Source organism: Gopherus flavomarginatus, chromosome 5 (genome assembly GCF_025201925.1).
Source record: "Gopherus flavomarginatus isolate rGopFla2 chromosome 5, rGopFla2.mat.asm, whole genome shotgun sequence".
Taxonomy (NCBI): Eukaryota; Metazoa; Chordata; order Testudines; family Testudinidae; genus Gopherus; species Gopherus flavomarginatus.
The window spans coordinates 83306580-83329390 of record NC_066621.1 but is presented as its reverse complement, the minus strand read 5'-3'; the positions used below and the strand labels follow the sequence as shown (position 1 = coordinate 83329390).

Genomic DNA, 22811 nt, shown 5'->3' with positions numbered 1-22811 from the left:
AACAGGAAAAGCATTTCTCCATGATACTCTTTTCCAAACACATGCTTGTGTTTTTAAAGACAATTCACATCCACACCACTCCAAATGGCATAAATACAATTATTTAGAATTTATTCCTCACTATGGCAATTTTTAGTTTGGTATATTTTTCAATTTTTTCATGGAAAACACAATCAATTAACAGCTATCTTTGCGTAGCTACACTGTTACTTCTTTTTGCACATTTTCTGTCTTTTACCTGACCGTAAGCATTTTATAAGCATTCTACATATACACATTAAAGTAATGAGAAGGATAACATGCTACAAGAAAGGCTCAAAAACAAACTTGAAGTGTAAATGACCTTCTCCTATATTCCAGACGTACCTACAAAATCCCTGCTCACTGGTATGGGATCATGTGTTCCATAATTAGGTTGGCCTTTTCATATTTTGTACTCTTTTAACCTCCCAAATTTATAGATTTTTAAAATTGGCATGTTAAAAGGGGTTTATTTCAGGATTTCAATTAAAATAGTGTTATGTTTTGTCATATTACCATAATCCCTCTTTTAAAATCACTTAGAATTTCAGTATAACCTAATTAAGTAATTTTAAGTAAGTCTTAACCCAAATACATATATCTAATAAAAATGTGTTCTGCAAACAGGGAAAATGGACTCCTGAAAGGGATTCCTCAGGTATGAAGAAAGATATTAAAACATTTGTCTCCCCACAAACATTGAAATATTAACTATTTTACAGTACCTATGTTTAAATCCCTAAATATTGATAATAAAACAAATTTTATCAGAGGCCGAGCATACTATTTCATCACAACTGTATTTATTTATTTATTTATTTTACATTAAGCAGCATCCTTTCTTTTTCCCTTACAGAGACAGAGGAAAGCTGGGGAAAGAAAAAATGCTGCAAAACCCTAACTACCTATATCAATGTATTATTTGTTTCAAAACTCTCGTAAGAACAATTTCTACTGCTTTCAGATATTGTATATTTTACCAATGACGATATTTTTGTTTGGATTTTGCTTTTAAAGGCTTCAGAATAACACAATGGATTTTATAGATTTCTAATCATTTTAAATCTTTTTTTTAATGCCACAAACTCCCAATTTTGATAAATGAAATATACTGTATTCATGTCTCTGAATTATCAGAGTGGAATAAATTGTCCAAAATAGAAAGATCAAGTGAACTATTGCAATACAATAGAACGTCTAACATATTAACACAACTCCTCTCCCTGATATTAATGTTATATGATATGATTATCAAAACCAGAAAATAGTTCATGGATATAGAGTCCTCCCTTATAAGGAGGCTTTCTTATTGACAAATTCGGCCTCACAGAGCCGCTTTTACCCAAAATCATCCTGTCTAGCGCTTTATGTTACTCACAAACTCCTGGTTAAATTTTATTAGCTGGGCTGCTTTTAAAACAAAGTTCTTTCCTTCCAGTTAACCTAAACAGACTATTTTTAAATGTTTAGCACATCAAATGTATTCATCAATATAGGAAAATTACAGAGTTTTGGGAAGAACTAATTTTTAAATCTTTTTTCTAACCTAACCACAAAAGAAGAATGCATCTTTCACCAGGAATTTATTTTGTATTCTAATGTGATCTGGGCTTGAACACACACAGTTTTAAAGTATTACGCCATCTTCTTATAACCATATATTATTCACACGCTTTTACAAGGAAATCCAGTACAATGCTACCTTCCTTGCTGCTTTTGTGTAACTGATCAGATGTCTGAAGAACTTCATATTAATTTGTCTGCCCCCGCCCCACACACAACAAAAATATTTGGATTTCTATGAAATGTCACTCGTAAACTGAAAAATCAGAAAGGCCGGAGGGTCAGGTATTATTTAACCCTCACAGAAATGCTATTTTTTCTCTATGTAAAAACCCATCAGTAACAAGCAGTACCTTACATGAGAACTGGTGCTCACCTCCCTTGGCTGGTCTTCATTCTGTCCAGAACAGCAGTTTTTCCACATTCCCTACAGAATAAGAGAGAACAGGGTGAAATTAATGGGTGTCCAGCCCCTTTTGGGATAGTCAATAAAATTCATTCAAGTTATTTGGCCTTCATGAGGCCTCATATCTCTTGGCCTGAAAAGCATTTTTAAAGCCATGATTACATTTTAATTAAGGCCGTGAAAGAATGGTTCTGATAAGTCTGACGTAAATTTTAAATACTATCTCCATACCTGTGCAAGAGAAGTTCCACAACTCCTGAACCTATTTAGTCCTGTGTGGAGGTCTGTAAATTTCTGCATGCAGCACTTAATCTGCATTGTTAACTTCACATATCACACCATCTCTTTATCTTAAAAAAGAAAATTTCTATTTATTTTAAATGCATTTCAAAATAATATTTGCAACTAGTGATTTCTTTGTAGAGATGGAGGTGTGGGATATTTCCTTCCACTGCAATCTTTCCTTTCCCTGTTTTAACCCTTGAACAACTTCCCAGACAGCTGCAGTATTATTCCCCTTTCCTTTATCTGTTTTTCTGTGATTTGCATTAATATATTACAATGTACAATTTTTCCTAGCCTATAGCTTTGAGATGTTTGTATACCTCTCTCACCTGCGAGGAAGTTCGCAACTAAAATCACCAGTTATGCACTATTTTCAGGCTTAATTTTTATTTTTATTTTCATTTAACATTTAAAAATAAACAGGAAAGGAAAAATATTTAAGCCTGTGTGTATGAAGTCTACAGTGCACTAAGGTTCTCAAATGTCGTAGTTTCAGGATATCATTTTACAAATCTAAGTAAGTCACAATTTAAAATCAAATAAACATAGGATGTAAGATTTGCAGCTAGACTTAATTTTTTTAAATCACTTCTTCCATCTTTCAATGCTTTATTATCTCTCAGCCTATGTCCGTGACTGTCTTTTCATTTACATTTTCCTTTCCCATACGTCAAGGATCCTGAAAGACCGATATGCTTTACTTCATAGTTATTGGCCAACGCAAACTAAGGAAACATTTCGAACAAATGTTAGCAAACCTAAACCATTTTCTCCCCTGCCACACACACCTTTTTCCCCCTCTGCATTTGATATTTGACCACTTTTCTGTACATATGTCTCCTTCTAATCCTATTAGGCCAAACAGGAAGATATGAGTGTCTCTCCCCCATTTGCTACAGTCTCTCTCATTTTTGGTTTTGACAGATAAAATGCCCTCTACCATTTACTTCACATGTTATTGTCAAGGTAAATATTTTTCTTCTCTAACTACCTGTTGATTATAAGAACCCATATCTTTCTGGCACAAGGTAAATCCTTTCCTGATCTAGTATTTCCTCTTACCATGGTTCTGATTTGAATGGCTGGGGAGTCTGTGGTGCAAGGCAGGAAAGGGAAAAAGGGGTGACATCAGGAGATGCCTTAAGAACATACAATATGGTTATTAACATATTAATATGTAATATTAACATCACAGACAATATAGTGTTCATTACTGAACCTAATGTTTTAAAGAGATAGTATCCACAAACAACTACTGTTGGGAAGACAGGGAGGGGAGGAATATGTTACGGGATAACTAGTTACATTTTTAAAATTACTAAAAGCAAAGGGGATTTTAAAAATCTGATTTTCTTTTCACCATTACCTGCTTAAGATTTACTTGTTTAGCATTTTAAATATCTGGGAGTGTGAAAGTAGCCTGTTTGGTTTCACTTTAGCTGCTAGTCAGTTTCACTTTTTTGAACTGGCATAAAGTTTTAATTTTGGGGGTTCAACAATACTGCAGGGGAATGTTTCAATTTTAAAATGAGTCAATTCCATTTTAATGTGAACAAAATATTGCAAAAACATTTCCATCCATAACATAGGACATTAGGAAAACATAACTTTGGGGGCTAAAAGTAATCAACTGCATCCCTGGGAAGTGATGTTTTGGCTTTCACATATCATACTTCAACCTCTGATCTGCTCCTTTGCCCAAAGAATTCAACAGGAATTGTGCCGTAATCTTCACTGGCAGCAGCATCAGGTCTCTACAACTATTATATGCAGCAAAATAATTCCACATGCAAACTAATCATCTGCTCATAAAACTTAATGCTCAGCTGAACTTATTTTCCTTTTCAAAACATAAGAGAGTTCCTATATTTCCCTTTTCATGCACTTTTAACTGTTAAATGCCCCCCTGACATTGTCTGTGTGAAATCAGAGCAAGTCAATCCCCAATGGTTTGTGATGGGGGAACACATTACATCTCACTTCTACCAACTATGAATAGCTACTTCTTGTGCTTGCACCAGCCACGTTATATGTGACTGTCCAACAGATATAGAAACTTTATTATCTTTCACTAGGATGTTGTTTCCCTAAATCTCCCAAATCATATACATAATCCTCATTGCTTCAGAATCAACCTCAATCTTTTCAGAAACTGAGATTACCAAATGCAGAACAAACATTGTTTTTTATTTATATTTTCAAAATATATCTTTCTTTCCTTTTTGCTGGTTGTTCCTCTCTTTTTATGGTGTAGGCCCCAAAAACACATTGGTAAACACACATATGTATATATATATCTATGCAAGTGCACACACACAATGAAAATTCAATGAAAATCTTCCCTCAGCTACCTAAACCGTGCAATTTATATCTGTGTAGATATAGGGGTTGCTGTACCACACTGAGACTTAATGGAAAAGATTCAAGTTCTTATAGGTACCATACAGCATATACCTATTCATGCTTCCTTTTGACAAAGCCAATGTCCCACAAGCATATTCAGAGGTTGTCATTAGCCAGTTACGTTAATTATCATCCTATTTGCACACCTAATGCTCATAAAAGCTTCAGTATGCATCCCCTGTGAGAGGATCTGAATCTGGGTTTTATTTATTATATTATTTACATTTCCTAATATTAAAGATGCATGAAAATGGAGAATTATATTTTGAACACCCTCCTCCCCCAGCTCACAGACACTCTCTGTTTGTATTAGAGCAGACACAGGTACAACACTCTATTGGCTCTTATCATCTCCTCACACATTCAGAGATGAACAGCTTCCCCACATTGCTTTTTCCCCCTGCATTCTCCCCCATTTCCCCAGTCAGATATTTTGTGCATTTTAGGTCATAATTCAGCAAAGTATGTAAGCATGTGCCTAACTTTAAGCATGTAAGTTGACCCATTGATTTCAATGAGATTACTCGTGTGTTTAAAGTTAGCTACATGCTAACTTGGTAAATCTGCTTTGCAATGCAACAGAATTATAATGAACTGAGATCAAGTGAAAGGGTTTTTAATGAACGATAATCAAAGTACCAAATTATTTCACATCGCAACATGCACACTGCAATTCTGAGTATATTCACATGCCTCTTATACGATGAAATTCAGCTTTTGTAGAGGCCCTGTTCAAGGTTTATCCATCCTATAAGTCCTACTTAAACCCTCAAAATTGTGTAAAAGTGGAACTTTAGTGATGCTAAGGCCTTGTGCTGGCCTTCTGCACCTTGCACATCTAGTGGTGAATTTCACCCACTGTGACATTGTTCTGTAAAGAAGACTTTGTTATGAGAAAGTTCCATTGTGTTTACAGTTGGCAGCAGAGTCCCTGAATTTTGTTAAGTTTCTGTATACACAATAAAACTTGTTTTAAACAACCACTCAAGAAAACCAGCAATTATCAGTCACCTAGCTGTGAGTCTAACAGACAGGCAAATGATTACAGGAAAATGCATGAGGATACTAAAATGGTTGCTTAAAACAAAGCATTTAATATCTTAGATCTGCTTCTAACTGCAACTTTTACAGTACTACTAGACATTAATTTTCTGTCTGGCACATTCTATCCTGTGTTTTACCAGCTGGCTCTTTTTATATCAATATATAATATAAATATTTATATTAAATTAAGTAATTTGATAATTTTAAGCTCAATGAACATTCCTTACTTTCACATATTAAAAATAGAGGCTTCGTAACAACTCACATCAATGGACTAATCCATTCTAAATGTCATTTGTGGGGGGTGGTAGGAGGGGTTATGAACACGGACTTCCCCCTTTAAAACATATTTTATATTTCTACAAACTCCTAAAAGTAAGTAGCAGAGAACACTTTTTAAGGTGGCTTGCATTGCTATATCAGAGGCCTCATGAGGACTTTGGAATATGGACCTGGATAAGGTCTCCTCAAGGTTGCAAATGTTCTGAAACAGTCTCCTGGCCGCTGCTCCAACAGTGTGAGAGGTTAGCAGACTTGGGGCTGGCCCTCCAGCCCTTCCTCCCCAAGAATAGTACTCCTGACTTATTTTTTTGTAAGGTGTCATGCACATTTCTGGTGCTGTATCATAAAGAGATAAATAACAATAACAGTAATTGCTATCTCCATTATATAGGTAGGGTAACTGGGGCACAGGGACATGGAGAAGTCAAACAGCTAATGTGTGGTAGAATTGGGAATACAATCTGGGTTTGTTGATGCCCAGCTTCACCTTTGAATACACCATAAATATACAAGAAGCTGTGCTCTCTTGGCTGGGATTCAAAGGGAGCACCTCTTGTACCTTAAGCAAGGATCACATCCCCAGCCCAATGGCCAAATGCATTTAATACATAATGACAAGCACAACAGTGGGAGATTATAAATATAGGTTCCTTGCTCATGTGTAAGGGGAGATAGCAACTCAAATCACTATAGGGGTCTCTACTATCTCTTGAAGCTCAGTGCCAACATCCTACCCTACTGCCTATTCTGAGATATATGCACGGGAACTGAGACATGCGCAGTTGACACACAACATACTGAATATATACATGCACTAGTGGCTAAGATTCTCCTCCAGTAGGTCAGCCCCTAATGTAAGCAACCACTGTAAAATAACCCATAAGATTTCCAGTACAATCTTGTTTAACCTTTACTTAAAGACAAGCCTCTACTAAGCAACCAAGATATGTTAATCTCTTGGGTAGGTAGCTAAGACAGTTTTCATTGTAAAAATAAAATGGTTGTTCAGACATTGTAACACTATTTCTTTAAAGTAAACACTCCAGCATGGAGGCTTCTTTCACGCTGAAGTCTTTTTAAAATTTTCCCTCCCAGAACAGTTTCACTCTAAATGGAAAGTGACTATAACCAGAACTATTGGTGAGAGAGACAAACTTTCGAGCTTACCTGGAGCTCTTCTTCAGATCTGGGAGCTAGTTTCTCAGAAGAATTCTGTGTAACTCGAAAGCGTGTCTCTCTCACTAACAGAAGTTGGTCCAATAAAATATATTACCTCATCCACCTTGTCTCCCTAATATCCTGGGACCAACATGGCTACAACAACACTGCATATAACCAGAACTGTCATTACATTGAAATGAAATTATGTAGGACTTTCACCACTTCACTAGCGCAGAGTTTCACTACGTCCAAATTCAGTAGAAATGGGTTTCAGCCTATTCTAAAAATATCATGTTACTAGCTAATTCATCACCTGGCAGTAATTTTTAAATCCACTAGCCAAATGGACAGTACTGTCATTCATAAATAACATTCAAAGCCTTAAAAAGAAAGGAATACCTCAAGTGCTTCCTGGTTATGGTAGAAGAACCAAATGACTAGGGCACATGGGTAGCTGCTCTATGCCACCACATCAGGCAAGAAAAAAGGTCAACTTATTGCCTAAGTGACAGCTGCTATGGTTGACTTGATCAATTATCAGAGCACCATTTAATAATTAGGCCTCCCGTGCATATAACCATTAATTTCCACAACTAAAATTCATAGTAAAATGCATCAACTCTTCAAAATGAGCTATAAATGGGAGAACAGGAAGGAGTTGTTCTAAGCTCATCTTATCTGGAAGACGTGTTCAATATGTCTTACAATCATGCAGACTCCCATCATCTCAAAATATGTCACAACATTTATTTTTGCTTGTAAGGGGTCATTTGATGAGCTTGCCCAATTCCTCTCTACCTTCTAGTTTCATACAGCCTCCAGCTTCACCCATGATTATAAGTCCCATGTTCATGCAGAGGTTAGTTACAACTACCAGAAAAAAGTCTAACTTTTTAATGTTGCTATCTACTGGCTGCCATAAAAAGCTCTACTGATCCTCTGCATTTCAGGGGAGCTAATATGTCATTCTTCAACATGTGAACCCGAGAGAAATTTAATTTAGTTATTTCTTATTTTTATTAGCCCTTCCCTGTGGCATCTGGGACAATAGCATAAATTAAACTCACACATTAATTTAAACTGCCCACAACAGACAACACAAAACATCCCCTTTCCTTTACCAGGACAAATGAGTATAGTAAATATCCCAGCATTGGTACCTAGTCAAAAAATACTTGATCATAAAGATATGTCTTGTACCACTCTGAAGGTCAGTACCATTGGAGTATGGTGGAGCATTAAAACAAGTTGTTTCCATATCTGCGAGTACCACACCCCAAACACCTTGTATTTGGTCCACAAGAGTGGGCACATTTATGGATTGCTAACAGAAGTGCTTCAGTTAAACTCAGCCATATCAGGAGAGAGGCGGTCCATACTCAAACCACACAGCCTCTTTCCTGGATTGTAAAGTCTTACTGTTCCCAACCACTACAAGCACTCTGATCTTGTCATCACTGATGGGCCTTTAGAGAGCACAGTGATATGCATGGCATGAAAACTTAAGCAGAATGGGACAGAATACAATAGAATCTGGTGATGATAAAATGAAATGCTCCATTTCCACAGAAATGCCCGGTGTGACTCTGGGTTTTTTCCACAGAAATTAAATAGGGTTCTATAGAAACTACTCTAAAAATCTTATAGAATTTTACAGAGACTTAGGTCCTTTCTACAGAATTTTTAAGTCATCCTAAACAATTTAATGGAGATCGGATCTCTGCTATAGAATTCTATGTGCTAATTAAAAAATTCCATAGAAAGGTTATCATTATTCATCAGATTCCATAGGACTTTCCCCCATAACTGTGTAATAGGTTAACTGCCCATGTGTAGCTCTCACTGAAGTAAATGGGAGTCACTCGAGCATCTGAGAAGAAAATTTGGCCCTGACTTCTGGTGCCACCCCACTGATGAACTTCATCTGCATCAGCTGCAAGTGATAGTTCTGGGCCTACACATTTATCTCACTATAACACAATGAAAATTGGCATGGCCATCTTCAGTGTGTCAGTTAAAGGCAACCCATTTTGTACTGTGTCTGTCTTCCTCCCGCTGTTAGTGTTATAACTGCTTTTGTCCTCTGTAGTTCAGGAAGGAGCACAGCTACCTATCACGGAAGGTCAAACCATGTGGAAGTGGTTTCTCCTCATTCAACTTGAAGAATTCCAGATCAGCTCAATAATTTTTATTATACAAATAAGCACAATATAAATATCTTTAATGTGCACAGAGCAACACAAAGGGAGGTTTTATGTTCCACATTCTGATTTGGTGCTACATACTGCCCTCCTTAAATTATGCCCAGATGCACAGCAATATTGTCCTCACTGCCTTATTGCTGGCTGAGTTTGTGGGGTCTTACAGTCAACTTGAGGGGATTTCTCTGTTTGTCTGTCTATCTGTTAGGCAATAATTTTTGAATGCCGTATCTGATAAATTCCAAAATTTCGGTGGACACTGTAGGCATCAACAGGCAGAACCTTATTGATTTTGGTTAAATTTGAAAAACCAGAAAGGGGAAATAGGGGTGACTCAATGCCCCTAGTGTCTTGTAAGCAACCCAGAAGCTTCAGATGGGTCTGTAATTATCTATAAATCAAAGAACAGGTTGATGGCAACCATTAACACCATACCCACATCTCAGCTGTGCCCATCGTCCCAATACACTTCAAAGTATGGGGGGAGTGAGAGGGGGCACAGAACTCCTGGCATAAGGGAGGCTCTTGGGAGAGGTTACAAGGAGTTCCTGAAATAGAGGGGGCTGGAGGGTGGCACACAGGGAGCTTCTGGGGGAGAATGGAGCGATGCAAGGAGCCCCTGGTGTGTGCATGAACTCAGTCTACAGAAGCAACAAAGCATGTGACTCTCTAGTTTATGTGGAATGGAGGTGCAGGGGGGTAGTAAGAGTAGATCTATCGACCTAAAGCTATAGATCTATTCACATACCACAGGCAGTATAATCAAACTGTATATTCAGTGCTGTAGTATACAGTAACTCAAACATCCTGCTGGGAATCAGTTAGATTGAAACCGACCATATTGTGCACTAGAATGTACTTATGTGACTTTAACAGAGATAGGCCCAACCCAAAACCTTATGTCAGAGCTTGCATCTTTAACAATCTTTATAAATGGCCTCATCAGAACACTCTGAAGATTAGGCAAGAATTTGTGGATTTTGAACCCATCATGTTCAGGACAGATCAATTCTGGGGATTTGTCTCAGGTCCATCTCTAGAATTAAAGCATATATACCATATCCCACTTCATCAATGCATATGATCCAAACTCCATTTTAAACCATGCAGTATAACCAACCAGTGGTTCCATATGGGCTTAGGGATCACAGAAAAACATTTGGCTGGATTATTACAGACAAGCCTGTATATACATTCCATGTCTATGTAGAGAGAATTTTATATGAATTGAAACTCAAAATCATCAACACTGCAGTTTACAAAAGGACTTTGAACTAACTAATCTAAATACATTGTTTCCCTTTCAATTCTCACTAGATGCCCTTGCACATGGAGTCCCACCTCACTCTTCATATGTCCCTATGTCATGATTTACCATATTATAATAATAGAACGGTGATGAAGTTAATTTGAGTGCCTGCTTTAAATCTTAAAAAGATGAGACCTGGCCATTGTAGCAGCATTTGGATACATGTGCACATGGCTACAATGCAGTGATCAGTGAAAGTAAGAGTTAATTTTCAACCAAAACTACTGGCTGAAAAAACCTTTGATAAACCCTGAACCCAATTTAATGGGAAGTTTTTCAGTGATAGGAATTTAATTATTGACGTATTTTAGGTTAAAATGTATAGTACTAGCAAAATTTTAATATTACCCTTTAAATCTTTTTTCATGGGAAGGGAAAATTTGATGGGGATGCAGAAAAACACTAATCTGAGGCCTGTTTTTCCCATCTCCCAAATACTGGTGGGGAGGGAAGGGAAATAAAAGCGTGAAGTGAATCTTAGGTAAAAAGATAAATTCTCATCTGAAGGATACAGTTTTCAGAAAGCACAAAAAAACAGCTGCTTTTTTTTTTTGCTAGATACATATTAATATTGGAAACCAGAGAGAAGTTAATATAGGAAACCAGAATAGAAACCTTGGCAACAATAGAAGAAAAACAAAATTTAAACCACATGTGTAGATATAATTCTGGATATTTTGATCCCAGTCCTATCTGTACTCCATCTAATATCCCATTATCATCAATACGAATTTTGACTGCAGGATTTGGTCTCTCATTTATTAAGTCCTATAGGAGAACTTCATGCGAAGTCTTAGATTTATAATCATACTTTATAGAACTAATAATTTCCAGGAAATTCTTTATAATTAGAAATTTTTAAATTATTGAAGTAAGTTTCATCTTCATCATTTGCCTCATTTCAATATGAAATATCAACCTCCTGAAAACTTTCTTGTAGCTTTAAACACAAATTAGCATCATGGATGGCCCCTCTAGAGGCTTTGAATTTATTTAAATAACTCAAAAACCATACACAATTTTGAAGAAACATTTAAAGAAAATGAAACTGAAGGATGTATTCATCACCCCAAAAACTATTCATAAGTAATAAAAGAATAAGTCATGTTATGAACACGTGAGTTCTGGTTTCTATGTATGTTGGTCTTATTCTGTGAGAAATTAAATACAAGATGTAGCAAGTACAATATTTAATTGCAGTTCTTAAATGTAACAAATGCAAATTTATGTTGTTGTTGCAGTTGGAAATTATAACCAAAGAAATTGAGGTTTTGTTCCTGTCATTAATCTCTATGTACTACTACTACATTGTACAGATTGTTTCCATACCATCCATGCTACAGGTAACTTCCTACCCTTGTGCCCAGTAAAGCCAAATTGGATTATACTGATTATAGTATCACTAAAGTGGGCATAAGCATATAAACATAGATTTAAAAGGTATGAATAATTAAATTATTGCCCTTGCAAAAGTAGCTTTTCTTGTGTTCATTCCTCCTATTATTTTCTTTTGATATATGCACACTTTCCACCCCACAGGTAAGGATTTCAATTTATTTAATTAAATAAAATAATATAATCTACAATGCATCTTCCCCTACATTTAAGTAACTGATCAATATTCTTTCAAAAGTTAGTTTTGTGTCGGCAATAGTAGCACCAATACTCTTGCTGGTACTGAATCTAATTCTAAGAATCAAGAATAAATTCAAAATTGAGAAAGCTGTTCACCCCTCACCTCCCTTCCCACCACACATACCTGCACGCACACACACACACAAATGTTTCGCTGTATGTATTTTAAAATATTTTGATTCAGGCAAGTTATCTTTTTATTATTTTAAATCCCCTTTCCTTACTGCAAATGCTTAAAAACTCCAACCATACAAAGTTACCTGTGCAAAATAGTTGTCTACCTCCTGCTGTCAGTAATTTCCTTCTACGTCAAAACAAAATCAATATTTCTTATACAGCACACATTTCAGAACAAAACAGCGATGTACTCGTTAATATTCTATGGCCTATACATGAAAATATAGTTCCTGAACACATGATCAATATATGGCCATTAAAAATATTTAATTACTTCAAATGTTTTGGATAATGTTTATTCCAAATCAAAACACTTATTTAGTTTATTGCTTTGCTAAATGAGTCTGTGTTAAACTTACAAGCAAGTTTTAAGTAGCGTTACATTTTCAGCCAGTTTAAGGGTATATGCACTATATGCAAAGAGAACTGCTTTACTGTTCAAAGAGTTATAAGTAAGATACACATGCAATATTTTTAAATGATAGCTTAACTTTTTTAAAGACAATTTGCTTTTTTAAATATTTAAAAAGTAATTAAAATAGCTGTTTTTAAAAAACCATGGGGTCCATACAAACTGCTTAACATCTTTTTTTCTAAAGCACTACAATGCAACAATGCAAACTGAAGTTTTTTTTTTTTTAATTATTATGGAAAATATCTGGTCTGCACAAGGGTCACACTCCAATTGTAGCAAAAACTTGAGCTCAGAGAGTCTGTCAACTTTCAAAAAATATTTTCTAAAGTAAAAAAATTAACTTTTTTAGAAAAAGAATATTTAGTAATATCAAAGTAAAATTTTACTTCAGAAGAAAGTATTTGTGAATTATGATCAAACATATTGCTAATTTTGCCTTGCATTAGAAATGTCAATAACAATTTTGATAAAAGGACCATTACAAAGTCTGTATATAAAAATATTAAGTAGAAAAACCTCTAATCCCTCAGTCATTAATACATACATGTTACTATAAATTAAAGGACTCCATAGGATGGGAATAAACCACAAACTGACTTCTGTTAATTGTCTGTTTGCCCTGGTCAAAATGTTTTGTCATTATACAGATTGTAAGCTTTAATCCTACCAATTATCCCTCCTTGAAGACTGTGTCTGTCTATTATTTTAAAACAGTGTGCTTACTAAAGTACAAGTTCAAACTCATAAATACAAATAAGGAAATATATATTATGTCTGAAAGATCAGATTCCTACATTTTATTAAAAGAAGTTCTTTCTTGATCCAAATTTCTCTCTGCTTTCTTTTCTATTGAAAACATTAAAACATTAGCACTTAAGTAACTTAAGTTTTAGATTCAGAAGACAGATCATCTTTTTCTAGTTGCCAAAACATATTTCTGAATTTATTGAAAAAGGTTCTTCGGTTTCAAATCCTACAACTGATAAATAAAAAAATGTAAAACATTTAAATCTTGCAAACACTGAGAAACAGTAGACAAATAAAACGGAATTCATTTCACCAAATTATCTTTTTACAGTATTTGCTACTCTCCTTTGTTTAAATTTTAATCTACTATTTTTGTCACTTTTATTTTAAAGAAATAGTGTAGGTTTATTCTTTCGCAAAATATAGGACAGTTAGTAAAGTAAATAAAACCCAGGAGCCCAATCCAGTTCCCACTGAAATCAAAGGAAGTTTCAATGGAAGCAGGATTGGGCCCCAGGAATTTAAAATTCACTTGTTTCATGTGTTTTGTCTTATCATTTTATTAAAAGTTGGGCATGCCTACCTTTCAAAAGTATGCACTGATTTAATCCTTTTTTTATTAGGACTAAGAGAAAAGCCCAGCACAGGGAGAAAATTTTAAGGCAAGACTTTGGCTATTAGAAATAACATCACATCTTTGATTTTTCACTCTGTTTACAAGAACACACAAAAACAAACAACCCCCCCAACTCTGTTCTAAACATGTTTCTCAAATCTCTGTTTCTATATCTACATGGGTTACCAGAGTGGGTCATACTTTCATAATTTAGCATCATATTGTGCAGTTCTTAACTTATTACAAGTCATATGAAATTCTACTTAATGTCTAAAATGTGGTTTTTGTGGTTACACGCAAATAATATTTACACTGTATTATATGTTGTCAAACTGACACAGAACATATATCTCATTACTTTTCCTTAATCTTCTGGCTAGCTCTGGTTCTCTCTCACCTGGAAGATAAAGCTGCTTTCAGAGTTAGATTTGCAAAGTATCATTTTCTGATTGCTAATCACTGACATGTATCCTTTTAAAAAGACAACTTTGTGCAATTTAGTTAGATGAAGATCCATGCTGGTTTTCCTTATGACTTCTTTCAGTTTTATAGAATTGATTATGCCAGATCAGAAATTTAAAAAAAAAAAAAAAAAGACTGCCCTATACATTTATATAAAAAACATTTGGATTGTCAAATTCAATAGCTAAATATTGTTTGATGAGTACTGCAATTTGAAAACTGCAATTTGATTTTTAACGTGCTTTTGATTTGTTGCCTTTAAAACACAGGTATCATGAGAAGAAACACTGCAGGCATTATCCACTGACAGTTCTTATGGGGCCCAATCCTGCAAACCTGTACTTCTACAAATAGTCCTTATTTATGCAAGTGTTTCCATTCACTTCCTTGAGATTACTCATATGAATAAGCACTACATTGGTGACTATGGGTTTTTGGAAAAAATAGCCATTAATAAATACTTTACTTCTTGCAGTAAAAAGCAGAAACCCAACTTAGTTTTGATGTATAAATAAATTAGTTTTAATATGACAAAAGACCATGGGGAAAATATTATATAGTACAGAGGATGTATATACTTACTCTATTTGAAATGCAACTATAGTATCATATGAAGTATCCCTGACTTCTGCTGATTGGGAAAATACAGGGCAGAAAAGGATCAGAACATACTATGGTCCCAATCCTGTAAGGGGTTTACCCATGCAGAGCTCTCAGCTGGGGATCAGGGTCTAGGCCACTAAAAAAGGGGCAGGGTTGAGAATTTTGGGACCAATCCTGCAAGCTCTCCACATAGAGGGTGATGATGCAATTGCCATGGACAGTGATGTCAACGGGAGTTCCATGAACACAGGGTTTGCAGGATCAGGCCCTCTTTTGGTTCATAGTTACTAATATGTAGTTGTGCTGGGCTAGAAGCTGGACACAGATTCATGGTGTCAGTTTTGATGATAATTTTCCAGTCTCTGTCTTCAATGCTGTTAAACTCTAGCAAAAATATTAAACTTGGTTTTACATGTTTTACGCTGGGCATTTGGGCTGGCAGAAGAGAGTCCCATAGAAACAAAATCATATCTAATTTGGGGAAACTAGCAGAATCAATGAAAACTCCCCTGCCTTTCCACAAAAGAGGGTAAACCAAGATGGGGAATAAAAAAAAATGCCAACTCCCCTTTCCTAATTCTTCAAATTGCTAAAATCAATTTGTGCATTTTGGAATGCACTGGACAGGGAAGGGTTAATTAGGTTTTTTTGTTATGGAGAGGCTACGCCAGCATCATCTGAAGTAAAAGTACTAGTTACGTGCCTGATCCTGTGAGATGCTGATCACCTTCAAATCTAAGCCAGCTGTGCGTGAGCGCAAGGTGTTCAGCACTGGGATGCTACACCTTGTGTCATCATGTCATACTACTGCAACAGATAAGGACCTGCTACTATTTCCACTCAGAATCACGCTACTTCCAACTATAAGCAGTCACTCCAGACTGAAATCTTGGGTACATAAACAGGGGAATCTCAAGTAGGTGTATAGAGGTCATTTTACCTCTATATTTGGCACCAGCGCAACTGCAGCTGGAATACTGTGTCCAGTTCTGGTATCCACAATTCAAGAATGGCATTGTTAAATTTTGAGAGTTCAGAGAAGAGCCATATGAATACTTCAAGGATTAGAAACATGCTAGTGATAGACTCAAAGAGCTCAATCTATTTAGCTTAATAGAGAGAAGGTTAAGGGGTGACTTGATTACAGACTGTAAGTACCTACATGAGGAACAAATATTTAATAATGGGCTCTTGAATCTAGCAGATAAAGATACAACACGATCCAATGGCTGGAAGCTGAAGTTAGACAAATTCGGACAGGAAAGAAGGGGTACATTTTTAACAGTGAGACTGAGAGTAATTAACCATTGGAACAATTTACCAAGAGTGGTTGTGGATTCTCCATTACTGACAATTTTGAAATCAAGACTGGATGTTTTTCTAAAACCTATGCTCTTAAAACAATGGTTATCAACCTGTGGTCCACGGAGCCCTGGAGGTAATCAAACTATTTCTAAGATTTCCAAAGGCATCCATATCTCCATTCAAATTTTTTTAGGGGTCTGCAAATGAAAAAAGGTTGGCAAATTCTGTTCTAAGAATTATTTTGGGGAAGTTCTATACAGGAAGTCAGACTAGATGGTCTATACAGGAAGTCAGACTAGAATGATCCTGTCTGGCCTTGGAATCTACGACAGTTCTGTGAAATGTGGCCTGCAAGATTTCAGCCCACATATAGAAGGAACTTCTTCTTTAAACAGAATCTGAAACTTATTTAAAATTTATTTAATAGGATTTACTATTTTTAACTTCAAGAAATAAAAAATGCATTACTAATAAATAAAAGCTAGTGTTTTCAAGTGATTTTTAATGCCCCTGTAACTGCTAACAAAGCAAATTTTTTCAAGCTCAAATTCTGCAGCCCATTAATCATTAATGGAGACAGTTATTTAAATTAGAAATGGGTTTCTGTACATGGGAAGTTGTGGTTATTATCTACGAGTGCAATAAATCCTGTTTTAAAAGAGTCCGGCTTTACAGGTGTTACGATCTATAGAGTTGCTAATTTTACCCCATATTGCAAATTTTCATGGTAGAGCAAAATGTCTCACTACTTACCCAGATGAATCATCCTCATCTTTCAAAGTTCTTGGACACAAAATGTTAAGTAATCATTTTTACCAAATGCCTTCTTATTCCCAAGTCCCCTTTCAGTAGCCCATTGGTTAGAGCAGGTAGGAGAAAGAGTCAGAGGGTTTTTTTGGGTTTTTTAATCCTAGCTCTGCCTTTATTCACTCACTGGGCAGATTCGGGTAAATCACATCCTTTCTCTATGCCTCAATGTCCCCAACTGTAAAATGTGTATAGTAACAGTTACCTGCCCGCACCATAGGGATAGTGTAAGGATGAGATCGTTAATATTTGCAAAGCATTTTGAAAAATGAAATCACCCAAAGCCTGTTGTGATTACTAGTTTTAGGGCAGGTGCACTATTCACGTTAAATGCAATGGACACTGAGCAGCTAAAAAACACCAATGCATGGCTTTACATATGTGCTTCCTGGATCTGATCATGTAAGTGATGGCCATATGGCACTCCCACTGAAATCAGCAGCAGTTTCCTGCACAGAGGATTGGGGTCTAAATCTGTTTAACTTCATATTTGTGTAGTTTTACATCGAAGTGCTGTTCTGTTCAGAAAAGTGACGGTGTGGCTTCTTCTTATGCAGTGTAGCTGAGCCTTATGTGTTCATTTAGCTGTACAGCTTTTGTTATATGACATATTGAACTAATCACCAGGAGAAAAAATAAGCATTTTAAAAGCAAAGATCTCCTTACTTTACTGTCAAACTCTGACCATATCCTCCAGCTATTGTAAATGGGTATGGATTATTGAGTTCAATGGTGTTTTTCTCATTTACTCCAGCAGAGAATTTGGCCCATAGTAGTTACACCTATTAGCCTCAGAGAGAGAGATATGAAAGCAAGAGCTCATGTCTACTTTGCCTTGTAGGACATCAACAGCATCATCTTCTAAGTTCTGAGCACAGAGACTCTGTATTATCTCTGATATTATAAGTGGCAGAAGGATGAAGCTTGATTTTCAGACCTTAGGTTTGAGCATGGGGTGGCACAAGTATTTGAAAAGTCATCTTCTGACTTGTAAAACTAAGAAAAGTTGAAACAGGCATCACTGTGAGTGAAATTCACCTCTATGTAGAGGGCCAACACACAAGAACTATGCATTGCTTCCAGCCCAGTGGACGGTGCATAGGTTTTTGGCCAACTCTCTGCACAAGGGTGAATTTCACTCTGAGGGAGATTAATTCTATGGATTCCAGCAGTTGTTTTTACAGTTACTTTTCTGGCTATTACCACACTTCAAATATCTGTATCTTAAACTTTATTTTCAATATTTCTGTCTGTAGTTATCAATTTTAACTTTTCTCTGAAAATAGCAAACATTCTAGTGTACATATAGCAATGCATTGATTAGTGTTTTTCCCCTAGCATCATGATTTTTATTGCTGAAGACAATTTTTCAAATTGTTTGCTTTATAGACTCCATCCTGACACCTGTGAATAAAAGGAAACTTAGCTGCTGAGTTACTGGTGATTGTTTTGTAAAGAGAAATCATGTAAGTTGCAGTGGCCCCAGTCTTATGATATGATGCAAGTACATGGCCCCCTGCACCCATGCAGAGCCCCACTGATTTCAGCGAGTGAAAGGCTCCTCCCTCATTGCATTACAGTATTAGGCCCTTTTTCATCATAGTTACATTGGTGAAGAGCTCCTCTCCCTGTATTTTACTCCACCTATAGCCAGCCTGCCTGCCCATCTGATATACAGTTTTCTATCCTATGGCAAAACAAAATCCCTAGTATTTTAAACAGTTTTAATAGCTGTGGGGTTTTTGAAAGAATACGAGTTAAGGTAAAACATTTTTTTTAACAATCCTCCTTATCCGTGTTATGTATCGTACCTTGGATTGTTAAAAAGGAAATACTTTTGAACAGCTTATTTGCTTTTCACCAGACATGCTAGGTGGTTTGTTTCTGCATTTTGCTCACTTTGAACTGTGAAACTAGACTGGTCAGCTTCTAGTTAGTTTCACTTGCCAGTTTTCAGCTATTAGGGAGCACAAGGTTGTAGTGCTTGAGTTTCCAACACAGTGTGGAAATACTGACACTATTAAAAATCATGAAAACATTTCTATTAATATTTATTAAAAATGTAAAAACTAAATCTGAGGCCTATGTTGGTCAGTGTCCCTTTAAACATTTTGTTGTTGTTTAAATCAGGCATTTCATACATTTGATTCTTAAGCAGGAATCTCTTGATATCAATAGAGGCTACTTAAACTGATGACATGATCTGGCCCCATGGATTTTGTAGTACATATCGGTAACTTTGCAAACTAACTTCAGATGATAGATCTAAGTTCAAAAAGGAACACAAATTTCTTCCTCTGCTGATAGAGGTAAGCTCAGTAATGCTACTTTAGCTCAAAAGAAAGTTCTACAGGCTTGTAAGTGAATTTTCAAGTTCTTATATCAGCCAAGAGATTGAGGCTAGGAATAGCTTGTATTCACTGTAATTTGAGGGTGGTGAGAAAGACCACATGGGCAAATTGTTCACCCAGGCACATCAGTGAACTCACTTAAGTGAATGAGGTTACTTAGGATTTACATCAGTGTAACTGAGAGTAGGATTTATCTCCTATTATGGTTTCATTGACAGACAGGTCTTGTACTGTTTGGTTCAAATTTTCTATTAGGTTGTAGATGAAAAAATATTAATTGGGAGTAAAAACCTTTTGAATCAGTAGAAATTCTTCCACTTAAAAAAACAGCTATCAAATGTACTGATAATACACCAGCTGTTACTATCCTAGTGGTAACTAGCTCCCCAAGTAGTAGGCTCATTGGTTGATAGGTTGATAAGATTGATAAGCTTCTGGTCTACAAATTAGGGCAAGTCAATAAAATCTCCAAAACAGAGCTATAATGGTTACCTCTTTGCCTAGGAAAGTTATTAACTGGAAGACTAAGTGGGGCAATCAACTGAAAAGTGACTATAGAAATGTCTCTTGCTAGTGCATATATCTGCTCCTTAGATGTCTTCTGAGTCACATTGACTTAATTTACCTAGTCATATTCTGCCCTTGACACACAATTCCTGCTGACGTCAATGAGAGTTCCCATCACATATCACAGCCACTGTATGACTCTTGGGTTTTAATTCTGTCAGTACTGTGTATTCAATATATCAGCAGAAGGGAGAGTTCCATTCCACTCTTCCTTGTGCATGATGCAGCAGGTTGCAACTCTCTTCTGGTTCCAGATCTTTGATATCTGATGATGGGATGCAACAGAAAAAAACATAGCCAGATTTCAAATGCTATGTTGAGCCTGCAGCGCCATTAGTCTCAGAGGGGAGGAGGGCAGAAATAACGTTTTGATTTACAAACAGCAAATACGACATGATGCGGAATAAATTGGGATGCTTTGAATATTTTCTGCAGGTGCTACCTACTTACCATGTAACTTTGCTCTTCTTATTTTTCTTAGGGAAAAAAAATAACATATTATTTGCTATATCCAGCATAAGAAGTGGACATCTCTGAGGTATACCGAAGAATGAAGTCAAACCATTGACTTAAGAAACAATTGATACACCAAAGAAATCAGGTTTCAGTGATCACTGCTCCCATATAAGGAACAAAATATATGAATAAAACAGTGTGAAAAGATGTAACTACAGATTTAGAGTTTGATCCAACTCGCATTTGCTTTAATCGAAATTGGAATAAAACCTTCAGGCCGAATTTTCCACGGTCTTGCTCTCTGTTTAGTCAATTATTCCTGGGCAAAATGGGTCTATTTCAGCACTGTGTAACTCCAGCTTTACCCTAGTGAATAACTTCTTAGGCCTACTGAGTGCAAAGTAGGTGTAAAATGCTGGCAGATCAGAAGAACAGTGTTTTGCACCCAGTTTGTTTTCACTTTGCACAAAAGTAAATGGTTACACATGGCAGTGGAGAATCAGTCTTGGAAACTGAAATCAAAGTTCTTCTATTATGGATAGGAAGAAAAATAACCCCTGGTTCTCTTGCAAAACTGTGATAAAATCATCCCATATAGCTCTTAGGGAGAATATTTCTCTTAAGTAATAACTAGATAGAACAACAGATAGATTCAGATCCCTTGATTTTTGCCCACTGGGCAGGTCCAGACATTCTCTTTTGTCAGTCACTAGCCTGCATTTGTAGGACTCTCCTGGTGAACCAAAGGGTTAACTCGCTAAACATAGGATGAAGAATCTAAGGAGTTACATTTCTAAACATGAGACAAAACTGCTGAGTATCATATCCAGAAATGTCCAAATTACCTCATCCTGATTTATCACCAATTCCAGTTGGTTACTGTTATTATGATGGGAATTTTTATTAAAAGCAGGATGGAGCACTGAGTGAGCTTGGCTTTGGGCAGGAATACAATTATTACTATCTTTCAGCTGAATTAACATATTTTTAATATTAGTGATTAAAATATGGATCACAAAAAGCTAATATTAATATAGGATTACTCATTGAAAAACCTGTTTACTGTGTACACTAACAGCGTGGCAAATATATACACACTAGGACAGACAGAGATGCACACACACCTGTATATGTACACAGTACAGACAAGCACAGACAGACAGACAGACACAACTCTGCACACACACAGTGCACACTGGCAAAGACCAATGGACACACCATTGTGCACATATAATAGACTGGCAGAGACAGACCTACACATTCCAGGATATCTTGCAGTACAGACTGGTACAAAAAGACAGACACCCTTGAATACGTATGGTGTAGATGGGCAAAGACGTACAGATGAGCCCCTGAATGCACAAAGTACATATCCCTGAATGCACATAACACAGAGAGACCTCTAAATATGCATTGCATATAGGCACAAACACACTTGAATACTTAAAAATATGTACAATAATCTCTACTGCATATATACACACACAGATGCATGCACACCTATTTGTACATGCACAGGTTCACACACACATACACTCATGCAGCACAGTTATATGATTATATTCATAAAGCACTAACAAAGATGCAGGCATTTCCTTGTATACACACATTCCCCTCTTTCCTATTTATCTGCCTGAATTAGACTGCAAGCTCCTTGTGGAACTCTGCTTTGTTTTGTTTTTGTAACTAGACTGTCCATGTACAACTGCTCCCCATAAATAACAACAATTATAATACATACAGGTACACTCTTGTGTGTACATACTGGCACTTACATACATTCCAGAGACAGATTCCTTTTTGGCAGAGAAATCTCAGATATTTTTTCCCCAACAAAATATGCCTCACTGTCTTTGTGAGCTGTCGTGTCCTTCAGCAAAGAGTGGGATGCAAGAAGCAAAAATATCAGATTTTAACTTAGAACTGCTTAGATTAAATTTATAAAGACCTTAACCCCTCCCCCCACTATTCTGCTTCCCCAACCCTTATTCAAAG

The 22811-nt window shown here is 36.2% G+C and overlaps 1 protein-coding gene across 1 annotated transcript in view; it reads right to left on the bottom strand.

Annotated features, from left to right (window-relative positions):
- The window catches only part of HSD17B12 (hydroxysteroid 17-beta dehydrogenase 12), a 225826-nt gene that overhangs the window by 177064 nt on the left and 25951 nt on the right, over positions 1 to 22811 (bottom strand). Inside the window, exon 3 of the mRNA XM_050955464.1 lies at positions 1961 to 2011. The gene's annotated coding sequence lies outside the window, so the exon portion shown is untranslated. The remainder of the gene's footprint in view (positions 1 to 1960; positions 2012 to 22811) is intronic.